The sequence below is a fragment of the Dromaius novaehollandiae genome, chromosome 31 (genome assembly GCF_036370855.1).
Source record: "Dromaius novaehollandiae isolate bDroNov1 chromosome 31, bDroNov1.hap1, whole genome shotgun sequence".
Classification (NCBI taxonomy): Eukaryota; Metazoa; Chordata; class Aves; order Casuariiformes; family Dromaiidae; genus Dromaius; species Dromaius novaehollandiae.
This window is the reverse complement of record NC_088129.1, coordinates 1,630,262-1,657,911: the sequence shown is the minus strand read 5'-3', so window position 1 is coordinate 1,657,911 and position 27,650 is coordinate 1,630,262.

The window sequence follows — 27,650 nt, the reverse complement described above, 5'->3', positions numbered from 1 at the left end:
GCTGTGCTTGCGAGGTCCCAGCAGCCTGAGTGCCTCTGAGGCCAGTGCCAGACTCCTGGCTGCTGGCTGTGCTTGTGAGGTCACAGCAGCCTCAGTGCATCATAGGTTAGTGTCCAGGGCCCCCTACTGGCTGTGCCTGTGAGGTCACAGCAGCCTCAGTGCCTCATAGGTTAGTGTCCAGTGCCCCCTGCTGCCTGTGCTTGTGAGGTCACAGCAGATTCAGGGCCTCCTCTGCCAGTGGCAGGCTTATGGCTGCTGGCTGTGCTTCTGAGGTCACAGCAGCCTCAGTGCCTCCTAGGCCAATATGAGGCTCCTGGCTATTGGCTGTGCTTGTGAGGCCACAGCAGCCTGAATGCCTCCTAGACCAGTGTGATGGTCATGGCTGCTGGCTGTACTTGTGAGGTCACAGCAGCCTCAGTGCCTCCGAGGACGGTAGCAGGCGCATGGCTGCTGGCTATGCTTGTGAGGTCACATCAGCCTCGGTGCCGCCTAGGTTAGTCAACAGCGCCCCCTGCTGGCTGTGCTTGTGAGGTCACAGCAGCCTCAGTGCCTCCTAGGCCAGTGGCAGGCTCCTGGCTGCTGGCTGTGCTTGTGAAGTCATAGCAGCCTCACTGCCTCAAAGCTTAGTGTCCAGTGCCCCCTGCTGCCTGTGCTTCTGAGGTCACAGCAGACTCAGTGCCTCCTAGGCCAGTGGCAGGCTCATGTCTGCTGGCTGTGCTTTTGACCTCACAGCAGCCTCTGTGCCTCTGAGTCCCATGGCAGGCTTACGGCTGCTAGCTGTGCTTCTGAGGTCACAGCAGCCTCAGTGCCTCATAGGCCAGTGGCAGGCTGATGTCTGCTGGCTGTGCTTGTGACGTCCCAGCAGCCTTAGTGCCTCCTAGGCCAGTGCCAGGATCATGGCTGCTGGCTGTGCTTCTGACGTCACAGCAGCCTCAGTGCCTCCTAGGCCAGTGGCAGGCTCCTGGCTGCTGGCTGTACTTGTGAGGTCACAGCAGCCTCAGTGCCTCCGAGGCCAGTGGCAGGCTCATGGCTGCTGGCTGTGCTTGTGAGGTCACAGCAGCCTCAGTGCCTCCTAGGCCAGTGTCAGGGTCATGATTGCTGGCTCTGCTTGTGAGGTCACAGCAGCATAAGTGCCTCCTAGGCCAGTGCCAGGCTCATGGCTGTTGGCTGTGCTTGTGACGTCACAGCAGTCTCAGTGCCCCATAGGCCAGTGGCAGGCTCCTGGCTGCTGGCTGTGCTTCTGAGGTCACAGCAGCCTCAGTGCCGCCTAGGCCAGTGGCAGGCTCCTGGCTGCTGGCTGTGCTTGTGAGGTCAAAGCAGCCTCATTACCTCCTAGGCTCGTGGCAGGCTCCTGGCTGTTGGCTGTGCTTGTGAGCTCACAGCAACCTCAGTGCCCCATAGGCCAGTGGCAGGCACCTGGCTGGTGGCTGTGCTTGTGAGGTCACAGCAGCCTCTGTGCCTCATAGGTTAGTCTACAGCGCGCCCTGCTGGCTGTGCTTCTGAAGTCACAGCAGACTCAGTGTCTCCTAGGCCAGTGGCAGGCTCCTGGCTGCTGGCTGTGCTTGTGAGGTCACAGCAGACTTAGTGTCTCCTAGGCTAGTGGCAGTCTCCTGGCTGCTGGCTGTGCTTGTGAGCTCACAGCAGCCTCATTGCCTCCGAGGCTAGTGGCAGGCTCATGGCTGCTGGCTGTGCTTGTGACGACACAGCAACCTCAGTGCCTCCACTGGCAGTGGCAGCCTCATGGCTGCTAGCTGTGCTTCTGAGGTCACAGCAGCCTCAGTGCCCCCTAGGCCAGTGCCATGCTCATGGCTGCTGGCTGTGCTTGTGAGGTCACAGCAGCCTCAGTGCCTCCTAGGCTAGTGGCAGGCTCGTGGCTACTGCCTGTGCTTGTGTCGTCACATCTGCCTCAGTACCTCCTAGGTTAGTCTACAGTGCCCCCTGCTGCCTGTGCTTGTGAGGTCACAGCAGCATAAGTGCCACCGAGGTTAGTCAACAGCGTCCCCTGCTGGCTCTGCTTGTGAGGTCACAGCAGACTCTCTTTCTCCTAGGCCAGTGGCAGGGTCCTAGCTGCTGGCTGTGCTTGTGAGGTCAAAGCAGCCTCATTACCTCCTAAGCTAGTGGCAGGCTCATGTCTGCTGGCTGTGCTTGTGAGGTCAGAGCAGCCTCAGTGCCTGCTCTGCCAGCGGGAGTCTCATGCCTGCTGGCTGTTCTGGTGAGGTCACAGCAGCCTCAGTGCCTCATAGGTTAGTGTCCAGCGCCCCCTGCTTGCTGTGCTTGTGAGGTCACAGCAGCCTCAGTGCCTCCGAGGACAGTGCAATGCTCATGGCTGCTGGCTGTGCTTGTGAGGTCACAGCAACCTCAGTGCCTCTCGGGCCAATATGAGGCTCAGGGCTGCTGGCTGTGCTTGTGAGGTCACAGCAGCCTGAATGCCTCCTAGACCAGTGCCAGGGTCATGGCTGCTGGCTGCACTTGTGAGGTCACAGCAGCCTCAGTGCCTCCGAGGCCAGTGGCAGGCTGCTGAGTGCTGGCTGTGCTTGTGAGGTCACAGCAGCCTGACAGCCTCCAAGGCCAGTGGCAGGTTCATGGCTGCTGCCTGTGCTTGTGATGTCACAGCAGCCTCAGTGCTTCCTAGGTTAGTCTACAGCGCCGCCTGCTGACTGTGCTTGTGACGTCACAGCAGCCTGACTGCCTCCTCTGCCAGTGGCAGGCTCCTGGCTGCTGGCTGTGCTTGTGAGGTCAAAGCAGCCTCAGTGCCTGCTCTGCCAGCGGGAGTCTCATGCCTGCTGGCTATGCTTGTGAGGTCCCAGCAGCCTTAGTACCTCCTCTGCCAGTGGCAGGCTCATGGCTGCTGCCTGAATTTTTGAGGTCACAGCAGCCTCAGTGCCTCCTCTGCCAGTGGCAGGCTCCTGGCTGCTGGCTGTGCTTGTGACGTCACAGCAGCCTCAGTGCCTCAGAGGTTAGTGTCCAGCGCCCCCTACTGGCCGTGCTTGTGAGGTCACAGCAACCTCAGTGCCTCATAGTTTACTGTCCAGTGCCCCCTTCTGGCTGTGCTTGTCAGGTCACAGCAACCTCAGTGCCTCTGAGGCCAGTATCAGGGTCATGGCTGCTTGCTGTACTTGTGACGTCACAGCAGCCTCAGTGCCTCCTCTGCCAGTGGCAGGCTCCTGGCTGCTGGCTGTGCTTGTGAGGTCATAGTAGCCTGACTGCCTCCTAGGCCCGTGGCAGGCTCATGGCTGCTGGCTGTGCTTCTGAGGTCACAGACAGCCTCAGAGTGTCCTAGGAAAGTGCCGGGCTCCTGGCAGCTGGCTGTGCTTGTGACATCACATCAGACTCGGTGCCTGCTCGGCCAGCGGGAGTCTCATGCCTGCTGGCTGTGCTTGTGAGGTCACAGCAGCCTTAGTGCCTCATAGATTAGTGTCCAGCGCCCCCTGCTTGCTGTGCTTGTGAGGTCACAGCAGCCTCACTGCCTCCGAGGACAGTGGCAGGCTCATGGCTGCTGCCTGTATTTTTGAGGTCACAGCAGCCTCCATGCCTCTCTGACAGTGACAGGCTCATGGCTGCTGGCTGTGCTTGTGAGGTCACGGCAGCCTGAGTGCCATCTAGGCCAGTGGCAGGCTCGTGACTGCTGCCTGTTCTTTTGACATCAAAGCAGCCTCAGTGCCTCCTAGGACAGTGGCAGTCTGATGTCTGCTGGCTGTGCTTGTGAGGTCACAGCAGCTTCAGTGCCTCTGAGGCCAATATGAGGCTCCTGGCTGCTGGCTGTGTTTTTGAGGTCACAGCAGCCTGAATGCCTCCTAGACCAGCATCAGGGTCATGGCTGCTGGCTGTACTTGTGAGGTCATAGCAGCCTCAGTGCCTCCGAGGCCAGTGGCAGGCTCTTGGGTGCTGGCTGTGCGTCTGAGGTCACAGTAGACTCAGTGCCACCTACGGTAGTCAACAGTGCCCCCTGCTGGCTGTGGTTGTGAGGTCACAGCAGCATAAGTGCCTGCTAGGCCAGTGGCAGGCTCCTGGCTTCTGGCTGTGCTTGTGAGGTCACAGGAGCCTGACTGCCTCCTAGACCAGTGTCAGTGTCATGGCTGCTGGCTGTGCTTGTGACGTCACAGCAGCCTCCATGCCTCCTCTGCCAGTGTCAGACTCATGGCTGCTGGCTGTGCTTGTGAGGTCACATCAGCCTCAGTGCCTCCTAGGCCAGTGCCAGGCTCATGTCTGCTGGCTGTGCTTCTGAGGTCACAGCAGCCTCAGTGCCTCCTAGGTTAGTCTACAGCGCCACCTGCTGGCTGTGCTTCTGAGGTCACGGCAGGCTCTCTGTCTCCTAGGCTAGTGGCAGGCTCCTGGCTGCTGGCTGTGCTTGTAAGGTCACAGCAGCCTCAGTGCCTCATAGATAAGTCTACCGCATCTCGTGCTGGTTGTGCTTGTGAGGTCACAGCAGCCTCATTGCCTTCTAGTCCTGTGGCAGGCTCGTGACTGCTGCCTCTTCTTTTGACATCACAGCAGCCTCAGTGCCTCATAGGCCAGTGGCAGGCTGATGTCTGCTGGCTGTGCTTGTGAGGTCACAGCAGCCTCAGTGCCTCATAGGCCAGTGGCAGGCTGATGTCTGCTGGCTGTGCTTGTGACGTCCCAGCAGCCTTAGTGCCTCCTAGGCCAGTGCCAGGCTCATGGCTGCTGGCTGTGCTTCTGACGTCACAGCAGTCTCAGTGCCTCCTAGGCCAGTGGCAGGCTCCTGGCTGCTGGCTGTGCTTGTGAGGTCACAGCAGCCTCAGTGCCTCCTTGGTTAGTGTCCAGGGCCCCCTACTGGCTGTGCTTGTGGGGTCACAGCAGCCTCATTGCCTCCGAGGACAGTAGCAGGCGCATGGCTTCTGGCTGTGCTTGTGAGGTCACATCAGCCTCAGTGCATCATAGGTTAGTCAACAGCGCCCCCTGCTGGCCGTGCTTGTGAGGTCACGGCAGACTCTGTGTCTCCTAGGCTAGTGGCAGGCTCGTGGCTGCTGGCTGTGCTTGTGACAATCCGGCAGCCTCAGTGCCTCATAGCTAAGTCTATCGCGTCTCGTGCTGGCTGTGCTTGTGAGGTCACAGCAGCCTCAGTGCCTCTGAGGCCAGTGGCAGGCTGATGTCTGCTGGCTGTGCTTGTGAATTCACAGCAGCCTCAGTGCCTCCGAGGCCAGTGGCTGGGTCATGGCTGCTAGCTGTGCTTGTGAGGTCACAGCAGCCTCAGTGCCTCTGAGGCCAGTGGCAGGCTTATGACTGCTAGCTGTGTTTTTGAGGTCACAGCAGCCTCACTGCCTCAAAGATTAGTGTCCAGTGCCCCCTGCTGGCTGTGCTTGTGAGGTCACAGCAGCCTCAGTGCCATCTAGGCCAGTGGCAGGCTCGTGACTGCTGCCTCTTCTTTTGACATCACAGCAGCCTCAGTGCCTCCTAGGCCAGTGGCTGGGTCATGGCTGCTAGCTGTGCTTTTGACGTCACAGCAGCCTCAGTGCCTCTGAGGCCAGTGGCAGGCTCCTGGCTGCAGGCTGTGCTTGTGAGGTCACAGCAGCCTTAGTGCCTCATAGATTAGTGTCCAGCACCCCCTGCTTGCTGTGCTTGTGAGGTCCCAGCAGCCTCAGTGCCTCTGAGGCCAGTGGCAGGCTTATGGATGCTAGCTGTGCTTGTGAGGTCACAGCAGACTCAGTGCCTCATAGGTTAGTGTCCAGCGGCCCCTACTGGCTCTGCTTGTAAGGTCACAGGAGACTCAGTGCCTGCTAGGTTAGTGTCCAGTGCCCCCTGCTGGCTGTGCTTGTGAGGTCAAAGCAGCCTCATAACCTCCTAGGCTAGTTGCAGGCTCCTGGCTGTTGGCTGTGCTTGTGAGGTCACAGTAGCCTTGTTGCCTCTGAGGCCAGTGCCAGGCTCATGGCTGCTGGCTGTCATTCTGAGGTCACAGCAGCCTCAGTGCCTCCTCTGCCAGTGGCAGGCTCCTGGCTGCTGGCTGTGCTTGTGAGGTCACAGCAGACTCACTGCCTCATAGGTTAGTGTCCAGGGCCCCCTGCTGCCTGTGCTTGTGAGGTCACAGCAGCCTCAGTGCCTCTGAGGCCAGTGGCAGGCTCATAGCTCCTGGCTGTGCTTGTGACGTCACAGCAGACTCAGTGCCTCTCAGGCCAATATGAGGCTCAGGGCTGCTGGCTGTGTTTGTGAGGTCACAGCAGCCTCATTGCCTCCTAGACCAGTGTCAGGTTCATGGCTGCTGGCTGTGCTTGTGAGGTCACAGCAGCCTCAGTGCCTCCTAGGCTAGTGGCAGGCTCGTGGCTACTGCCTGTGCTTGTGTCGTCACATCTGCCTCAGTACCTCCTAGGTTAGTCTACAGTGTCCCCTGCTGCCTGTGCTTGTGAGGTCACAGCAGCATAAGTGCCACCTAGGTTAGTCAGCAGCGCCCCCTGCTGGCTCTGCTTGTGAGGTCACAGCAGACTCTCTTTCTCCTAGGCCAGTGGCAGGGTCCTGGCTGCTGGCTGTGCTTCTGAGGTCACAGCAGACTCAGTGCCTCCTAGGCCAGTGGCAGGCTCCTGGCTCCTGGTTGTGCTTGTGAGGTCACAGCAGCCTCAGTGCCCCCTAAGTTAGTCTACAGCATCCCCTGCTGCCTGTGCTTGTGAGATCACAGCAGACTTAGTGTCTCCTAGGCCAGTGGCAGGCTCCTGGCTGCTGGCTGTGCTTGTGACGTCAGAGCAGCCTCAGTGCCCCCACTGGCAGTGGCAGGCTCATGGCTGCTAGCTGTGCTTGTGAGGTCACAGCAGACTCAGTGCCCCCTAGGCCAGTGCCATGCTCATGGCTGCTGGCTGTGTTTTTGACGTCACAGCAGCCTGAATGACTCCTAGGCTAGTGGCCGGCTCGTGGTTGCTCGCTGTGCTTGTGAGGTCACAGCAGCCTGAATGCCTCCTCTGCCAGTGGCAGGCTCCTGGCTGCTGGCTGTGCTTGTGAGATCACAGCAGCCTCAGCGCCTCACAGGTTAGAGGCAGGCTCAAGGCTGCTGGCTGTGCTTGTGAGGTCACAGCAGCCTGAGTGCCTCCGAGGACACTGGCAGGCTCATGGCTGCAGGCTGTGCTTGAGAGGTCACAGCAGCCTCAGTGCCTCCGAGGCCAGTGGCAGGCTCCTGGCTGCTGGCTGTGCTTGTGAGGTCACAGCAGACTCAGTGCCTCATAGGTTAGTCTACAGCGTCCCCTGCTGGCTGTGCTTGTGACGTCACGGCAGCCTGAGTGCCTCCTAGGCCAGTGGCAGGCTCCTGGCTGCTGGCTGTGCTTGTGAGGTCACAGCAACCTCAGTGCCTCATAGGTTAGTGTCTAGCGCCCCTTGCTGGCTATGCTTGGGAGGTCACAGCAGCCTGAGTCCCTCTCAGGCCAGTGTCAGGCTCAAGGCTGCTGGCTGTGCCAGGGTGTTGTGCCATGCACGGGCACGGCTGGCTCCCAAACAAGCCAAAGTTCTGTCTTGTGGACTGCTCTCAGCAGGAGGTGGAAACAGGTGTCCCTGCCTGGGTGAGGAAGGCCAGAGCCCATTTGGTAGTTCAGTAGAGGGAGTCCAGGGCAGGGCAGTTCCCGGTTTGAGAGATTTCTCAGCAGATGCTGTGAAGATGGACCATGAGTCTGCAGTGCCCCGCCCTTCAGGGCAGGAAGTCTCCATGCAGGACTGGTGGGGACCCTTGCCATTGCTCTGCAGGAGCTGAGTGGTGCTCTCATCTTCAAAGGGCAAAGCGGCACGAGAGCTGCTTTCGGTTTTGAATGGGAGCTGCTCGTCTCTCACATTCAAAAACACCTTGCCAGGGGCCAGCACACAAATCTCGCCAGCACAGCTGCTCCATCACTTGCCCGGTGGGCCCTCAAAGCCCTCTGGGTGCCAGCTAGAGCAGAAATCTGAACACGGACCGCTGCTTGTACCTCTAGAGCTCTGCCCGTCTCCTAACCTCTCTGGTCTGCTGTGACAATCCCAGCCCTGATGCCCTGCTCACAGCAAGGCTGAGCTCTCCCAGGCTGCTGGCTGCTGCCGCCGCTGGAATTACACCGCAGAGCTGAGAACGTGCACCTCACTATCTCCAGTCTGGCAGCAGGCCACAGCAAGCGTCCTCGGCAGCTCTAGAGCACTCAGCACTCTGCTAAGCGGTGTGGCAGGCTTGTTTGCTCACCAGAGGAGAAAGTGGCAACATGGACAGTGGGCACCTTGAGTGCAGCTGCCTGATGGACACGGCATGTGTGAGTCCTGGGGCAGAAGTGGCCACCAAACGCACCTGGGTACCCCTGTGCTTCAGCAACTGCCAGTGCATTGTGTCAGAGAGAGGCAGAGGCAGAGGCAGAGGCAGAGGCAGAGGCAGGGGCAGAGAGAGACTCTGGAAAGCAGCCATTGCTGGCTCTCTGACAGCCTTTGTGCAAAGAAGACACATCACAGCCCAGCAAGACAACATCTCCTCAGTGACCAGGTGCTGCTCACAAGGCAAGAGAGGCAGTGCGTGGCAGCACTCTCTCGGGAGTGCCTGGCACCATGGCCCTGCAGTTCAGGAGCCGTGGCGCCCTGCAGGCACCCAGCTCTGTGCAGAGCCTGCGTACCTGAGCAGAGGCACTTTTGCTTGTGGCAGCATGCGTCGTCGCAGAGCCCTTCTGGCAGAGCGTGACTCTAAGGGAAACCTTGGTGCAGTTCTCTCCATCAGCTGAAGACTGACGAGCCTGGTTAGCTCCTATGGGGAGAAAGCAATCACGCTTCAGTTTGTAAACCTTTTCCAAGCAAAAGCCCTTGGCCATGGGGCTAAGCAAGAGGCTTCTCCTGGGACTGCAAGACCACTGCCTTTCCCTGCATGGGCCTTGCACCCAGGGCAAGCAGGATGGCTGAGCCCCTGCAGCTTGCCTCTTGTAGGGTTTTGAATTGGGTGGGCTCTCCTTGAAGGCCCAGTCCTGTCCCATGCTAGGTGCTGCCACAGCCAATGCTGTACGTAGAAGCACACAAAGGGAGCGGCAACCAAATGCTCATCCTCTCAGGCAACACTGAACGACCACAGCATTAACCTCTGCGTCTTGAACGTTCTTGGAGTGTCGCTTTGGAAATCATTGGCGAGAAGGACGCTAGCCTCTTCTGCTGTCCCTCAGCAGGGAAAGCACATCCTCTCTGCCTAAGGCTAAGATATGGCACTGCTAAGGGGGAACTCATGCCTGGCTGCCCAAGCCCAAGCCAGGGCCATGCAATGTGCCATGCAATGTGCCACTGCCACGGGGCGGGGGCCGTGGCAGCTGGAGAGCTGGCTCTGCTGCAGCCAGGCTCAAAGAGATCTGCTCAAGCTTGCCCACACCTTCCCAGGGCAGGAGCTGTGACTCAGCGCTGAGCAGAGTCGGGGACTGCTACACCAAATCCCATGGTTAGCCACCATACCACCACCATAGCAGAGACCTGTGCTCAGCCTACAGATGGTCCGTAGGAAAAGAGCTGACTTCCAGGCTTGGCTTTGCCTCTTTGCGGGTGGGGCAGGGCAGGCTTTGCGTGTGTGGGAAAGTGCAGGAAATTCATACCCGCGAACCAGAGAGCGTGCAAACTGCGTGTCACGTACACTTGGCAGGAGCACTTTCCCAAAGCGCGAGGGTAAGAAGTCCCAAGACAGCTCTGTGGGCTGGCTTTCGTTCACCCAGCCTGCCCCGAGAATCTCTCAAAGCCCTAAAAAGAGCGGCAGCCCCAACCGCTCGCAACTCACTCCATGCCTCCAGAGGCTAAAGCTTTGGAAGCGAGAGCAGGCGTCTCTGCTGACCTGGGAGAGAGGAGCAAGAACTACTGCCACAAAACAGTTGCATTACAAGTACCTCTGGCTTCAGGCAGTGGGTCCCGAGACAGCAACTTGCCCAAATATTTCCCAGGAACGTCCGCCTCTGCACTGGAGGAAAGAAGGTCTTGCCCCTTTTTGAGGTGATAGGCCATTTTTTTCTCCAGCAAGAGTCGCTTCTACAATATTGAAGAAAAGCAGCGAAGAGTAGATTACCCCGAGGGTTCTTTTGCCTAGAGATGCTCCGTCAAGCATCCTGCACACAGCTTACGGGCACTCTTTTCTGTCTGAGACAGAAACTGCCACCCCAAGCCTCAACACATTTCCTGCCGTGTCTTTGTTTGTCTTGGGAGCAATCCCTTGTTGAATCCACTTGCAAGGAAAAACAAACAAACAAACAAACAAAAAGAAAAGAACCAAAAAGGATGTACAGAAATCCAATGGCCATGTGCCGACTGAGCTGCCCTGAACAGCATCGTCTGACCGCAGGTTGAAACGCCGAGGCCTCCTGCCCCACTGAGCTGCCAGGGAACAAGACACACGGTCTGAAGAGGCATAGTTACAGTACCCGTCTGGAAAGGCCCACAGTTCCTCTCCTAGTTTAGGCCACTTTGGGAGGGACACAAGCATCTCCCTAGCTGTCTCTTTCTCACCCTCCCCTTTGGAGCACAACAAACCTGTGCAGCTCCCGCCACCAACCTTCTTTCTAGGTGTGTATTGCCAATTTGGCAAAAGAATTCAAGGTCCATGTATGCCTAACTGAACTGTCCTCATTATAACACAAAAAAATCATACCCATAGGCCAAAAAGACCCGCGCTCGGGTGACGACCCCTCCCCTGAGCATGCATAGTAGTAAAATGGTGTGCAAGCAATATTATAATTGTATGTAAATGTGTGTAATTCTTGGCTTATTGCACATCGGGCAACGAATCTGCTTTTCGGACAGCACATGGAGTGCCGTGAATTGGGCCGTAAAGACATGAAAACAGCAGTGCATAGAAAATGCTGGCAGCTGTTGAGAGGGAGGCACAGGTGCACACAAAGACATTAGGAGGATAACCTGCCTCTTTGGGTAGTCTGTAAATCCCCAAAGGGGGAACAGGACAACTGTGGCGAGATTGCCTTTTGCCATCAGTCCCAGGGGGTGCTCTGCTTGGAGGAGGGAAAGATCGGGATGGCACTGCAGCAGGAGGTGGGTGAGCTCTGAGGACTATGTGCAGGGATGAAAGAGGCATCTTGCACCACTCGTGTTTAATTGGGGCCTTCATTTCAGCTCCTCGTAGGCATCTGGCCAGAGAAAGGCCAGCCTGGGGGTCTAAAAGGTCGCTTTCTCTGCCAAAGCCTGTAGTCAGGGGAGAGAGCTGGGTATTTCTGGAGAGCCATTCCCATCAGCTGGATACAAACTGGATATCTTCCCCTGGTATCAGCTGATGTCTCTCTTGAGACACCCACGAGCCTCCACTTCAAGAAGTCAGGACAGTCCCAGCTGCAATCGCATCTTCTGTGGGAATGTAGGGGCTCCTTGTAACGGGCAGTGCTGTGCCCAGGCTTCAAAAGTAGCATATCCTTGAGAGGGGTCAGAGCAGTGGGGCTAACACAGACACTGTGCTCCCTGGTCATTCCCGCTGTAGGTCGTGACACTGAACGTGTAGCTTCCCAACACTGTTCCTCTGCTATCAAACCTGAAGCCAGAACAAATCCCTCAGCTTCAGTGGAGCTTTGCGGGTGGGCTAGCCTTCATGGGTTGGCAAAGCCTAACCGCAGTGACATGCGCCTTGAATGTGCTGGACTGCAACACAGCCACCAGTGCTAGAGGCTGTTCAGACTGGCGGGCAGTGCATTCTCCAGCAGCTGGTACCAGCAGGGCCAGACCTGCCGGGCCTTGTCCGAGCACACGCAGGCACAGGACAGCAAGCAGGTGGAAGCGGCCTGGCCAGAGGCACCATGCGCAGAAGGACGGGGTCTTTTACGAGAGGTCACACTTTTCCGAAGCACAGGCTGTCCTGGGGTGAATGCTTTCTGAGCATTCAGGAGTCTGAGCGCTGCCAGGTCCCCGGGGGGAATTCTGCTGTGGCATTCCGAGGTGCCCAGGGGAAGCCTTCCTGGGAAGCCTTCCTGGGACGTACCGAGGCTCCCCAGGGGAAGCCTTTGTGTGAGCTACCGAGTGTCCCGGGGGAAGCCTTTCTGCGCGGCACCGAGTCCCCCGGGGGAAGCCTTTCTGCTTGGTACCCAGTCCCGGGGGAAGCCTTTCTGCAGATCACTGAGTCCCCGGGGGAAGCCTTTCTGCTTGGCACCGAGACCCCCGGGGGAAGCCTTTCTGCTTGGCACCGAGTGCCCCGGGGAAGCCTTTCTGCTTGGTACCCAGTCCCAGGGGGAAGCCTTTCTGCTTGGCACTGAATCCCCCGGGGAAGCCTTTCTGCTAGGTACCGAATCCCCCGGGGAAGCCTTTCTGCACGGCAACGAGTCCCCCGGGGAAGCCTTTCTGCTTGGCACCGAGTGCCCCGGGGGAAGCCTTGCTGCTTGGCACCGAGTGCCCCGGGGGAAGCCTTTCTGCTAGGTACCGAGTCCCCCGGGGAATCCTTTCTGCGCGGCACCGATGTCGCTGTTGTCCTGGCGCGCGGAGCTCCACGCCTCCAGCCCTGCCCCCGCAGCCCCCCAGCCCTGCCCTCACGGCCCCTCTCCTCCGAGGCCCCCGGCAGTGCACTGCCCGCCGCCCTGGCATGGCCGAGGCTCACACGCTTGCCCTCACCTCCGCCCTGCTGCTTGTGGTTTGCCTCCCCGGCAAGTTGAGCCCAGACTAGGCAGAGGCAGAGCCGCAGGAGCGCTTTCACCCCCACTAAAGTAAGTGCCTGCTCAAACATGGGACAGGAGGAGCTTTGCCACCTGCGGCTGGGGCAGCTCCAGTCCACCACAGAGCGGTGAGTACTTGGAGCGCCACCACCACCTGGTCCCTCGCCCCGGGCACGAGCCCGCCGCCCTGCATTTAGCCTCGCGCAGTTCTTCCCAGGTGGCTGTCCGTCGCTCGATGTGGACCTGCCACTCGGACCTTCCGTGGCTGCCGCGCCTCTGGCCCTTTGAACTTTGTCCTGTGGCTCCCTCTTTGGCCTCTGCAGCCTAGAGCCTCTTCTTTGTCTCCTCTGCGATGCACCCCCATCCCGCCCGCATCGTCCCATTTTTATTCCTCTGCTCAAGCGCGCCTTTTGTCGCTGCTTCTGGGTCTCTGGGTTACTAAAGACCACCCTCTCTATAACAGACTTGAACAGATTCTAGGAAAGTAACCCTCACCCCTGGACTCTGCAAGTAAGACAAATTCTCTTGCGTCATACACACAGGGGTAGTAAAGATGGCCAGTACCGTCTGAGATGTACAGAATCATGCTCTTGAGAGTAACACCATACCTAGTTGGGCTGCACTGAAGGCTGCCAGGTGATCCTTGACCACCACCACAGTCCTCATCCTCTTCATCTCCCCCCACCCCCGCCCCCACCCCCATATATATTAACCTCCTTGCTCCTTTGGCTCCCCTGAGAAGTCCCACTCTATATCCCCATGCTCTCGCCCTCCACCTTCATCCCCGGGCAGCCACCTTTGCTGCAGAAATCCCCAGCCCCTCACACCATGCCATGTTCGCCTCGAAAAGCACAGCAGACCCACCGGTACCTGCATTCACCTGTCTTTCAGCCAAACACCCCAAAGCCAGGAATCACTCTGGAACTTGTCCAGTGGACCACAGTTGATGTCTCTGACGTGCTCGGGGTGCTTCCTAGGTGCTTTTAGTGGGAAAACAGGCAAGTGCAGGACTGTAAAACTGCCCTTTCCTGCAAGACGTTGCATACAGTCCTACTTTGTTTCCTTCCCAGCAGTGCAGCTCCCTCCCACTGAATGATTCATGCCCTTGGGCAGGGGAAAACAGCCAAGCCAGAACCCCTCTGAAAACACATACAGCCCGTGGCCTCAGGCACTGTGCCCAAACCTGTACTGCCCTGCTAGTACATGCCTCGATATGACCCCAACACTCCCCAGCTCACCCTGTAGATGCAGGCCATTACCCCAACTCCAGGAGCTCTGCTCCCTCCACAGCCTCCAGATCTCAGACCATGAAAAAGAAGCACTGCCGTGGACTGGAGCATGGCACTTTCCAATTAGGAGTTTTAAATTAGGAGTTAAATGGAAATGAACTAGCTAAACTGACGAGCGCTTGTGCTCTGTGTCATTTACTAAAGACAATTTAGTCATCAGTGTTCATACTCAAAATGGAATAGTGGTCAATTTGTAAACTTAAGAATATTAGTCGTTTAAAACTAAATTTAAATGATCCTGTAAGTATTAATTTGAAAACTTTGCTGGGTGGTCAAGAAATGAAGAGCCCCCTGGCACCTACTGGACACTAACACATCCATCGATATATTAAAAAAAAAGTATCTATGAGGTGCAGGCTGTGGCTGACACAATTAAGTTCAGGCTTAAGTAACACAGAAATGTAACCAAAATATCCCAGAAGTGGTTCCATTATTACTCACAGTAAAAGCTTTGGGAAAGTGACCCGAAATACAGAAACCTCAAGGCCTCTCTAGGTGTTTTTTAGGGTTTCTTTCCAGGGTAGCTCTCCAAAGGACAACTTGAAGAGAAGCGGCTAGACCTAGTGATAGAGCTGATTTCAGTCATGTTCTTTGAAGCAAGGGCCTGCAAGTATAGGAGGGATCTAGGAAGGATATCAAGAGTAGTGGAGGATACTCATACCTATCCAATAACCAAAACAGAAGTGCTGTATTAATGTTCCCCCAAAGTCAACTCTGTAACATAATGGGAAGCCATGTTTTAAAACCTTTTAGAGAAGAAAGAAGAAAAAGAAGATGGTCAAAATTTATGCATACGTGTAAATAGTGGCAATTTAAATAGAAGTATGAACCTTATCTCTTTGCTGTGTAGAAGAGAAGGAGCCAGTGGATAACAAACACTGATGGATAACACAGATGGAAGACTGGTGAGCAGTTGTTTATGAACAATAGCTAATGAACTGGATAAAGTGAAGGAAGCAAAACCACAGCTTAGCAGACCTTGACTATCACCAGAAACTCTGAGGGAGGGAGATGTTCCAGCTTGGGTAACTAAGATAACTGCTAATAATAATCTTTTGTTATTTTTGTCTTCCAGTTGTAGCACAGAAGAACAAGTAATCCATTCCAGCCCTATGGATATTCAAACCCGTATGTTGCTTAGCTTTTTGTCACCATGTTTGTTTTATTATCCTATATGCATACATTAAAAAGAAGCATATAAGATCTTCTTTATAGGCTAATTGTCGTGGCTGAAGTTAAAAGGGAAAAATACATACAAACTGAGGCAGTAAAAGCAAATGGATCCAACTGAAAAGTGTCTCCATCTCCAGATGAGGTCCTCTGTTTGTCTTGGTGAGCATCAATGTCTTCTTAATACTGCTGTGAATACAGACCATGATTAATGGAACACCATCACATAAGGTAAGGTCTGTATAGATAACATAAAGTGCATGCCGGTATAGACACATGTATATATATATTTGTGTGTGATTTTGTGCATTTACAAAAGACTATGTTTTAAGGGCTATAAGAAACCAAGGTATTCTTTAGATGATATTCTAGTGACCGGAGGCACAGAAGAAGTAGTATGGGGGAGAAGTATCTGAGTTTTAAAATTAAGAGATCAATTTGACCAAAGCCCTGTTAGTGCAACCCCAGGTTAATTACCTGGGAATGGTGATCGGAGAAACAGAGAAATTGATACGTAACAGAAAGCAAGCTTAAGGTCTCGAGTGAAATAAAAGCTCCTCCTAGTCAGTGACAATTTAAAACACTGTTCAGAGAAAGAGTAAAGGACTTGGGGCAAGGAATATGCTGATGTTTGAACCACATTGAAAGAAACTTCTTTAAAAAGAAGTTCCTGCATTAGAATTCTGAGTGCAAGGAAAGTCTTTTGCGATAAGGATTTCAAGAGCGGCTGATTCTGTGGAAGCAGGACTGCTACAAAACAATAGTGAAGGAAAAAGGGGTAGCAGTAGCACAGGAACCCTGTCCCCTTTGTGACAGAAATCCTCCAGCTGTGAGAAGGTTATGCAGCAGGTGGGATTGTGACAATCTTTGAGGCTTGAATAGTCCAGCTGGCTGTTCTAGTCCAGTGGTAATCCAGTCTAGAAGTCTGTAGTTTTCAGTAGGCAGTGTCATCTGCCCAAGTGGCACAGTGGTCATTAATATTAACGAAGGGGGGAAGGGGTACAAGCATTACAGCAACTGGATCTTCTTGCTTGTGCCTTAATTGACGAAGGGGCAGAGCACAGCTGCACCAAAAATAAGGACACACAACATTTCTTAAAGATACCTCCACAGGCTATTTAGTTTTAACTCCCCCTCCTTCCCACCCACAGCAAATCATTATCCCTCAGAAACAAAGGGTGGGACAAGCTTGTGGCTTGCGCGTTATCATCTTTTGTGAGACGACAGATTTTAATACAGCTCCATCAACAGCCAATAACTGACCAAGCTACAATGCCACAGTGGAAACTGAGGCAAGTCTGAGGAGCTGAGATGCCCACAGTTGAGATACTGCCAGGAGAACTTGGGCGGTAGCAGTTGCTGGCCTTGAGCTCTAGGATGTGCTGTGTATGGCTCGCTCTGTTGGACTCAGAGAGGGTTCCTGCAATTGCCAGCATTTTTAACTTGGCTCTACCTCCTACAGCAAGGATTTTAGCTGTTGTATTAGTTTTTGTGTTAATGACAGACATGTAGCAAATCAGGTAATGACCCTACACTGCCCAGAAGAACTACAGGCTACCTCAAGACCTTAATGAGTCATCACGAGGCAAACCAGATGATAGGAGAAAACCAATGCCTCCAAGAAGATGCTCTCTTTGCTCCTGATTGGGAGCCTTGAGCAATAGGACAGTTTACAACATCCTTGCTGGACCTGTGATTCCTGGACTACCAAAGGAGAAGGGGAACAACCACCAGTAGGCCAGTGAATATGGCCTTGCCATTGCTAGCAGGGCCACAGGCCCTGTATTAAGCTAACTTTGCAGGCCAGGCGTGTCAGGTTTTTGCTTGCTTGGAACTTTACTTTGCTCTAACTGGCATAACCAGTAATTCCTCCAATAAGATTATTTGTGGTTAGCTAGCTCACCTGTAATAAAACCTCTGTCTAGTTAGCTGCGTCTAACTATGCACTCTAACAATACAGAGAGCCATAGCAAGTTGTTATTTTGTGGGTGACTGTAGCCAGAGATCCTAGAATGATGGTGCAATGTGAAGGAGTGGAGACTCAGACTGGAAGCAGGGACTTCTGTCAGGCCTATAGACAACTCTGTACAGTTCCCCTCTGCTTTTTCTCTCCACCACTCTCTCCTCCTGCCTGTTTAGCTGCCTGCATTTGAAGGATCTGAAGCCCAGCTCTGATGTGGCGCAGCCGCATAACCTTGGCCCAGACTTCGGAGACAACTGCTAGTGTGTGAAACATCCTCCAAGAAGACAAGAAGGCTAAGAACAGGGGTAGGCCAGGCAAAAATTGTGAGTCAGATGAAGTTGTTGCTGTCAACAGCAAGAGGGATGGAACTGGTTTGAACATCATAATCGCACACTACCTCTTGCAGTAATGACAGGAAATAGCACTGTTTATGTATCTGAGCTAAATTGGGTGATGTGACAAGGTAGGATGTTACCCGTGTCCTGGAAAAGGTAAGTTGTAAGTATAATTTTACTCACAGTAAAAGAGAATGTCCTGGCAAATAGATTAATGATATGTGGAAAGGGAAACATCCCACCATTGTCTGCCTGTTACGGGGAGATATTTGGGGTCAGTTTTTAAGGGATGGATCCTTAAGGGAATTACTGCTCTGTATCTTTTAAGGCACCCTGTTGAATGGTTAATTGCACTTGTACGTATGGCTTTATCAGTTATGATAATCATAACAAGGTAAAAATGCTTATGCTCATGGTTACAAGTAAATATAATGAAAATAACACCAAAGTGAATATCAGCAGTCATGTCCACTCTGAGTGATATTAATGGTATGACAGCTGTAACTTGTAATCCGAGAGGAAGGGATTTCATAGAAGACCGTTCTGTATTAGTGTATGCAATGCAATGTGCTGTTGCAGCAAGGAAGGCCAACGTTGCCAGCAGGTCAAGGGAGGTGATCCTTCCCCTCTGCTCAGACCTCGTAGGACTGCCATGTCCAGGTCTGGGCTCCCCAGTACAAGAAAGACGTGGGCCTACTGGGGTGAGTCCAGCAAAAGGCTACACAGATGATGAAGGGACTGGAGCATCTGACATATAAAGAAAGGCTGAGAGAGCTGGAATTGCTTAGCCTGGAGAAGAGAAGGCTTGGGCGGGTGTGGGGGGGTACCTTATCCATATGTATAAATATCTGATGCAGGGATAGTAAGGAAGATGGGGCTGGACTCTTCTCAGTGATAGCTAGTGACAGGACAAGAGGAAATGGACACAACCTGAAATACAAGTAATTCTGTTTAGACATAAGAAAGAACTTTGTCTGAGCACTGGAACAGGTTGCCCAGAGAGGTTGTGGAGTCTCCATTGCTGGAGACGTTCCAACCCCAAGTAGACACAGTTGAGAGCAACCTATTCTATGGGTCTCTGTTTTGAGTGGGAGGATTGGACTAGATGATCTCCAGGGGTCCTTTCCAACTCCAGGGATTCTGTGATTCTGTGAATGGGCTCTCTAGGTACCTGAGGGTGTGGATGGAAAAGCAGGAAGCAGAATACAGCAGGCCAAAGAGAGGGAAAACATGTGCTGAGAGGCAATGGGCCACAGTCACCCAGAGACTGGTTAGCTGCAGCGATGAGTAGTGACATGGAATGCATGAGAATTAATAAATTCAGGAGGCTGAAAGGCTGCTGAATCTGTGCAAGGCTGCTAGCACACACTAGCATTAACAACGGCTTTTGTTAACTCAGGTCACATCTGAGAAGGCAGTGGCTGCTGTGTGCAGACAGAGACTACAGGGTTGTACACATTCCTGATGAAGCAAAGGACCCTCTGAGGGACTTCCTGAACACCTTCCCACTCAGACCCCACTTCTTACCTCTGAGAAGCCAAACCCAGCTCTCTCAGCAGTAGTGTCAGCCCAGCACACAACTCAGCAATCACTGCTCGTGCACCAGGACCCACCCAGAACGGTCCTTGGGAAGCCATGCATGTCAGTAATGTGAGTGCCAAAAAGCAAATATCCCTGGAGGACAGGTTTCATGTAGCTTAATCTCATCATAGGACAGGCAGAAAGTCCAGTTCAATGCTGTCCAGCTCACCACCATAGTACGTGAAGCAACTGAAAAGATACAGCACCAGGAAACTGTCCAGATGCCTACTAACCTTGGCTTTTTGTCTGCTCCCCAACTCTTTCTCCAACCAGTGTGCAAGGCCGCCTTTCTTCGCAATCCACTGCAATCCACAGCCCAACCGTGTCTCTCCAAATCCCTCTCTCTACTCACTTCATCTGGCTTCACACTTCTCCTCACTCACAAGCACTGCTCACACTGTTAAGACTCCCTTGGGTGCCACACAACAGATCCGCTCTTTGATTTGTGCAGTGTAGTGGGGCTACTGGCCAAACAAATACACAAAGCTTTCCAATGATGCTGCCACAGGAGAACAGGACAATAGGCTTAGGGAAACAGCCTGTCTCATGACTCTCCTTGGGACAGGCACCTCTTCCACCACTACACACAGCACTGTTTCCATGTGAGGCAAGCTGAGACCACGGAGGAGATCCCAGTGTGCCTCCCCAAGCAGGAGTGACCCATGCTCTCTTTCCATTCCCAAGGTCTGCAGTGTCCAATGGACATTACGGAAATATTCTGGCCAAACTGCTCTGGCCTAAATCTGGCCTGACTGCCCAGCTTCTACCGTGGCACGAGCAGCTGAGACACTAGCGAGAAGGGCATGCCACAGAGGACCTGAAGATGGAGGGATCTGGAAGCAGAACCACCCTGCTGCAGCCATCCAGTCTTCACGGCGAGGGATTTGCATGTCCACTGGGCAAGCCTATAGGAGACTAGAAAAGGAAAAGCTTGTTAAAACTCATGCTTCTCATGACCCTCCTCTCCCACTGCTTCCCCTCCTCTCAGTGGTCCTTTGTGGTCCCAGTGATCCTCTGCTCCAGGTTGCTGCCTTCCCAGCCCCAGACAAAGGCACTGCTACTGAGAGCCACCACAGCCCCCGCATCCCTCCTGTCACCCCAGACCTGCCCCACATTGCACTGCTCAGGCCAACCCCCTCTGCTTTCTCCAGCTGCCCAGCACACAGCACTGTGGGCCTGCACCCAGCGTGGGTCTGCCCTGCACCACTGCCAACAGGGACAGTCCCAGCCTTCCTGTAAAACCCTGCCTGATCCCACCAGAGATGGGAAACATCCCCCACCCAGTACTGGGACAGTGGGAGCCATGGGTATGGAAAACCCCAGTGTCCCCAGAGTGCTCCGAAACACTGCTGGGGTGCCGAGAGCAGCTCAGGGAGCATCAGGAGGGCATCTGGGCCCTCCTGCCGCCCTGGAGGGACCCTAGCTGTCTCCAGGGCAGTGGAAAAAGCCTCCAACAGTCTCAAACATCCATGGTTTCATGTTTATGGGTTGTCACATTTTAAACCTTGACCTCTAATCAGTGGCTGAAATTTTAGACCCTGAATGATAAAGTGTGAGCTCTGAGCACTATGCAATGAAGTACTAAGTCATAATCTCGCTAGGAGAAACCCTTAGTAGTAAATAAAGAACTCGAAATCCTCCGTTCTAAGCAAAATGTTTCAGCACACAAACAAGCAGGAAAACAGTACACAGCTGCCTAATGGACACTGTGTGGGTGAGTCCTGGAGCAGAAGTGGCCACCAAACCAGAGCTCCAGCAGTACCGTGCTGTTTCGGTGCTTTCCCGCTCTGACCCTCTCACCCTACCGCGGCACCGCCTTTCCCCACGATGGACCTGGCCTCCCACTGTCACGGTGCACTGGATATCCCAAAGCCTGGGGTAGGAAGATCAGGGTAACCTCTAACTCTATTTTCTGAGAAGAAGCATTCTTTAAAAAGGACATCCTAGAACTGCTAAAGCCCTAAAAGAAACATTAAATCAAAATGTTTCCTTTCTAGGTATGAATTGCCAATTTGGCAAAAGAATTCAAGGTCCAAGTATCGCTAACTGAGCTGTCCTCCTTATAACACAAAAAATCGCGCCCTTAGGCCCAGGGCGGCAAACTGGGGGGAGCAGTGAGGGTGTGTGGGAGCCTGAGGGGGTTTCTCAGGTGCCCTGGGGTGGCGGGGCGTTCTGGGTGGTGTGTGGGGTCCTGGAGGGTCTCTGGCCCCAAACATCCCCCACCCCTTCAGCCCGGCCCCCGGCCCTGGCCCGCCCTGCCTCCAGCTCTCTCCCTGCCCCTCAGCAGCTGCAGGGTGCAGCCAACATGGCGGCTCTGCCTTGGGCTGGGCCGTCCCCATGGCGACAGGGGCGGGGCTGTCAGCACCCAGTGGGGTGGGGCATTGGCCGCCATCTTAGGGAAGGGCAGCTGGTGGCTTCCCTGCTGTGGGAGGCTGGTGGTGGCGGCCATGTCGCGTGAGGGCAGCACTGCCCGCACTGGGCGCTGCCTGGCCTCAGCTCCTCCGCCTGTCCCGCCTGGGCGTGGGGGATGCCCCAGGCATCCTGCCCCCCGGCAGGGCTGGACCAGCGAGAGCTTCGTGTCGGAAAGGGAAAGAGGATGCCGGAGCCACAGGTTGCTTGGCCAAGGGGGTGACTTTGGGGACAGGGAGTGCCTTGCCCGCTCTCAGGAAGGGCAGGCTGCAGTTGTGCTCCACAGGCCCCACGAGGGCCCCCCCAGAGTCAACTGCATCCGGGGCAGGGCAAGGGCTGCCTGTGTGCCCAGGAGGGTCCCCAGCAGAAACTGCATTTCCTCCGCGATGCAAAGCCCACCTCGCTGCTCTCCCCACTCTCCTTAGGCTACGCCAGAGCCTCCGAGGGGCCATGGACACAGGGTGCAGGCCTCTGGTGGTGGGGGGTGCCACAGCCGGCCGGGTGGGCGTCTGTCCTTGGGCACCCAGCCCATGATCTCCTGGTGCCGGAGGGATGGGTGCCTATGTGGGGGATGTGTGGCCCCTGGATGAAACATGCTGGATTTTAAAACCAGAAAGGACCCTGGTTCCCTGCCTGTGACTGTGGTAATGCCTGGGCCTCCCAGGGAATATAGGCTTGGCATTACATTATTTTTTTAATTGCAAAAGGAATCTTTGCTTTGCTTTGTAAATAGAGCAGAGTTTGTTTCCTCACCCGTGTCAGTGACAGAGCTTTGTGCTCACAACAGTGTTTTTCAATTGCTTTTGTGTCTTTCCGGCGCATTAAGATGCAACCCTTTGAGGCGTCTCCCTGCTAGGGAGGCAGGAGGGTGAGAGCAGGGAGCCCAGGCCCATCTGCAGGTATGTCTTAGTAGATGATTCCTCTCCAAGCGCTGACACTGCTGTAGCCATCAGCCCCCCATGGATGACTCTAAGCACAGTTCAAGCTTTTGCTAGGCTCAGGCATGAGGACAGTGAAAGGGGAGGAGAAGTGAGGACTCAGGAAAAGCCTTAATGCTCTGTATTCTTCGAGAAAGCAAGCCCAGGTTATTTGCCCTCACCAGGCAATACTTTGCTGCCTATCCACCTCCTTCAGGGTGCCTTTGCATCATGCCCATAGGCCAAAAAGGCCCGTGCCCGGGTAAAGACCCCTCCCCTGAGCATGCGGAGTAGTAAAATGGTGTGTAAGCAATATTGTAATTGGCAAAGCTAAGCTGCTTGTTGTGGAAGCGCAGAAAGAGTTGGCTGTCAAGGGCAAGGACTTGTTCTTGCCCCGGGGCACAGGAACTCCTTGCACCATTAGAGGCTAGGGGCCAAGCGGCGGGAAAGCAGCTCAGCAGAGAATGACCTGGGGGTGCTGGGGGAGAGCAAGCGGCCAAGAGTCAGCAACGTGCCCTTGTGGCACAGGCAGCCGCCAGCACGCCAGGCTGCATTAGGAAGAGCGTGACCGGCAGGTCGAGGCAGGTGTTCCTTGGCCTGTGCTCAGCACTGGGGAGGCCACCTCTGGAGTGCTTTGCCCAGCAGTAGGACCAGAAGGAATGCCTGTATATGTGAAGGTCTCTTTTTCAACCACAGATTTAATGAATTGGAAGGAGTCTGCTGGGTCGTACCGAGAAAATCCAGAAAAGATGTATCAATCCTTTAAAATGATAATTGAGAATCATAATCCAGACTGGCAGGATTTACAGGTGCTTTTAAATACTTTGCTTGCACCTGAGGAGAAGAGAATGGTATTGGACAAAGCTCGAGAGGAAAATGAAAGACAAAATGCTAGAGATGGACCAGACTGTTTTATGCCGGCCCAAGAACCGGACTGGGATCAAAATACAGGGATGGGCAGGTTAATGACTAAACAGTACCAACAGTTAATATTATATGGGGTAAAGCACGGAGTACCTAGGCCCCAAAATATTACAAAACTATATCAAGTCGTGCAGGGTAAGAATGAGGATCCCTCTGCATTTTACGAGCAGTTATGTGAAACCGCACGAAAATGGACAGACTTGGATCCCGAGGACGAAGAGAACAAGATGACTTTTACTATATTATTTGTAGGACAATCAGCACCAGATATAAGGAGAGAGCTTCAGAAAGTAGATGGTATGTCGGGGATGTCAAGATCACAGTTAATAGAAATTGCATAGAAGGTGTACAGTAACAGGGAAGAAGCAGAGAGAAAGGAAAAACAAAAGGAGAAACTGAAAGATAAGAGGCAAAATGCTGCAATTTTGGCAGCTGCATTTGCCCAGGCACAAACTTCCTCTCAGGGAAGGGGTTTTCCGAAAGGACAAGGACGTGGAAGCAGACATAGAGTAGGAGGGAATTTGGGAAATAGAATTTCACTGAGGAAAGATCAATGTGCGATTTGTAGGGAAAAGGGGCACTGGAAGAAAGGGTGCCCGAAGAAACAATCAGATCATTGGAAACCTCCGTCTGTGTCTGTTCCGGAGGCAGATTTGCTCCTGATTGGTGCAGAAGATTCAGACTGACGGGGACCAGGGGTTGAGAAATTGGATTCCCCAGCCAAACCCCCGGTTTCAGTAAAGCTGGGGAACGAAACAGTTAATTTTTTAGTAGACACTGGAGCAACATATTCAGTATTAAATAGCTGTAAGGGACCAATGAGTAAATTCTCTATGCCAGTAATTGGGGCCACGGGAAAGCGAGAGGTCAAACCTTTTTTTCAACCAATTAAATGTAAAATAGGAAATAGAGTGTTAACACATGGATTCTTATATATGCCAGAATGCCCATTACTCCTAATGGGGTGGGAGTTACTGAATAAACCGGGGGCGCAGATAACCTTTGATAAAAACAAAGTTCAGGTGCACATTGCACAAAATAACGCCTGGAAGGCACAAGCATATATGTCACAGAAAGCACTGGACTCCAAACAGGTGGAGAGTGGACCAAGTGGAATTCCCGCCGAAGTAATAGACGCAGTAGTCCCTTTTGTGTGGGCAACGGAGAAACCTGGAAGAGCCAGATGTGTAGAACTGGTAAAGGTGGAATTAAGACAAGGAGCTAAATTGGTAAAGCGAAAACAGTATCCCATGAAGTCAGAGGCCCGTGTTGGACTGGAGCCTATAATTAATAATTTCTTCAAGTGTGGACTGCTGCGAGAATGTACAATACTCCAATCCTGCCTGTTAAAAAAACGCACTCACAAGAATACCATCTAGTACAGGATTTGTGAGCTGTTAACCAGATAGTGATTGGTGTGCACCCAGTGGTGCCCAATCCATACACTTTGTTAACGACGATAAATGATTCAAATGTCTATTTTACAGTATTGGACTTCAAAGATGCTTTCTTCTGTATCCCTTTGGAGGAACAAAGTCAACAATTATTCACCTTGGAGTGGGAAAGTCCTACAACGAGATGCAAAATGCAGTTGTGCTGGCCAGTACTCCCGCAAGGATTCAAGAACAGCCCTACAATTTTTGGTAATGGACTTGCAAAAGAAATAGAATTCTGGCAAGGAAAGAAAGATACCACTACCTTATCACAGTATGTGGACGATATCTTATTGGGGGCAGACAGGACTGAAGAATGCAGAGAAACAACCATCAGTTTATTACATTTCTGGGGAACAGCGGGATATAAGGTGTCTCAGAAAAAAGTAGAGATTATGAAGGAAAGCGTAATCTATCTAGGATTTGAAATATCCCAGGGGGAGAGAAAATTAGGAATCGAAAGGAAAGAAGCCATTTGTCAGATCACCCCCCCAAAATCAAAAAGAGAACTTAGGGGATTGTTAGGAATGGCTGGGTGGTGTCGCCTGTGGATCCCTAATTTTGGATTAATGGCAAAGCCTGTATAGGAAGCTGTTAAGGGGCCGGGAGACTTGCTGGAGTGGACTCCAGAGTGCCGAAAAGGATTTGATGAAATCAAGATTGCTCTCATGAGGGCTCCCGCATTAGGACTTCCAAACCTAACAAAGCCATTTGAGCTTTACGTACATGAGAGAGGGCACCAGGCTTTGGGAGTGCTTGTCCAGACTTTAGGAAATTGGAAAAGACCTGTGGCTTACTTTTCAAAACAACTGGATAAAGTGAGTGCAGGGTGGCCAGGATGCCTGAGAGCAGTTGCAGCTGCTGTGGTGTTAATACAAGAAGCAGGAAAATTGACGCTGGGACAAAAGGTGACTGTTTATGTGCCACATGCTGTTGCAGCAGTTTTAGAACAGAAAGGGCGTCATTGCTTATCCCCGAGTAGGATGGTGCAATGCCAAGCAGTAATACTTGAGCCAGAAGATGTAACCATGAAAGTGTCTAATACCCTTAATCCGGCATCTTTATTACCCCTTCATGAAGAGGGGAAGTTGGCTCATGACTGCCTGCAAACTATTGAGCAAGTATATTCCAGCCATCCGGATTTGAGAGATATTCCATTGCAGAATCCAGACTGGGAATTATTTACCGATGGGAGCAGCTTTATCATAAAGGGAGAAAGAAGGGCTGGCTATGCTGTTGTCACTTTGGAAGAAGAAATCGAAGCAAGATCGCTACCAGCAAATCCATCCGCCCAGAAAGCAGAACTGAATGCTTTAACCCAGGCTCTGGAATTATCAGAAGGAAAACAGACCAATGTGTTTACAGATTCAAAATATGCCTTTGGGGTTATACATGCCCATGGTGCAATTTGGAAGGAAAGAGAATTGCTATCTTCTCAAGGGAATCCTGTAAAATACAGTAAGGAGATTATGGAACTACTCGAAGCAGTTAATAAACCCAAAGAAATAGCAGTAATGCATTGCAAAGCGCACCAGTCTGGACAGACTGACAGAGTTAAAGGGAACAAAAGGGCCGATGAGGCTGCAGAAAAGGTAACATTATCCATGTCGGTGGCAGCCTTAGTTCCAGAGAGAATGCTAAAAGTGGAAATTCCCGTAGACACTGAAGAAGAAAATAAATTAGCAGAAATACTGAAATGCATAAAGACTTCTGAAGGATGGTGGGTAACATCTACTGGACAATGTGTGGCAACTTTGCCGATAATGAAGAAGTTGACGAGGCAAATACATGATAGCACGCACATGGGAGCCGAGGCATTGGTTGAAACAGTTAAAAGATCTGCTGTGGGAATTAGTATGTTCATAATTGCAAAGGGCATTACACAAAAATGTGAAATCTGTCTTAGAAATAATCCCAGGATTCAGAAGAAGCCCCCCCAGCGGAAGTACAAAGGGGCTTCATGCCTGGGGACTACTGGCAAATCGATTTTTCTGAATTACCAAGCTGTAATGGATATAAATATTTGTTGGTAATTGCTGATGCCTTTTCAGGATGGCCTGAGGCTTTCCCATGCCGTACCAATAAAGCAAGGGAGGTAGTGAAAAATGCTATTAAAAGAAATCATACCAAGATTTGGGGTGCCAGAAGGATTTTCTTTGGATAGGGGACCTCATTTTATAGCAGAAATAGTACAGGAAATCTCAAAAATATTACAAATTAAATGGGATTTACATACCCCCTGGAGGCCACAATCCAGTGGAAAAGTGGAAAGAATGACTCAAACAATGAAGAGACAGGGAGGGAAATTGTGTCAGGAGACTCAGATGAAATGGACTGATGTTTTACCTCTGGCATGATTAAGAATCAGAATAACCCCAAGGGTTAGGGAGAAAGTTAGTCCGTTCGAGATTCTGTATGGTAAGCCTTACACTGTAAAGTTAACTGGAAATGAAATTCAGATGCACACATTAAGGGTGATCCAATTTTAAGTGATTACCTCTTCTCTATGGCAAAGGTTCCTACTTCTCTCCGTAGGTACCTCCAGTTAAGATCTCCCATACTTTTAGATTCACCTGTACATTCATTCCAGCCAGGAGATCAAGTATATCTTTGGACCTGGAAGGATGAGCCATTGACAGAAAAATGGAGAGGACCCTATCTTGTACTGCTAACAAGAAATACTGCTGTGAAACTGCAGGGAACTGATTCCTGGATCCACTCCACCCGAGTGAAAGCAGTACCTCGAGAGACGTGGAAAGCTGAACAAGTTCAACCTTTCAGGTTAAAAATATAGAAAGATATGAGAGTTGTATTAGAAGTGAATCAGTTTTAAAGTTCGATTGTATTCAGGGAAAAAATGCTTTCATTTGTTTGTTAGGAATAGGGTTAATATTGCTGTTATGGTCTCTGTGTAAAAATGATGTTCTCCTTAACGAACAACAGGGGAGAAATGTGGTGGTTAGTTTTTCTAGCTTACCTGAGCCAAACAATTAAAGGGATCAAAATCTTCATTTGGAAGTAATTACGAACTCTGTGAAGATAGTTAACCAGATGGATTGTTGGGTGTGTACCCACTTCCCTGGACAT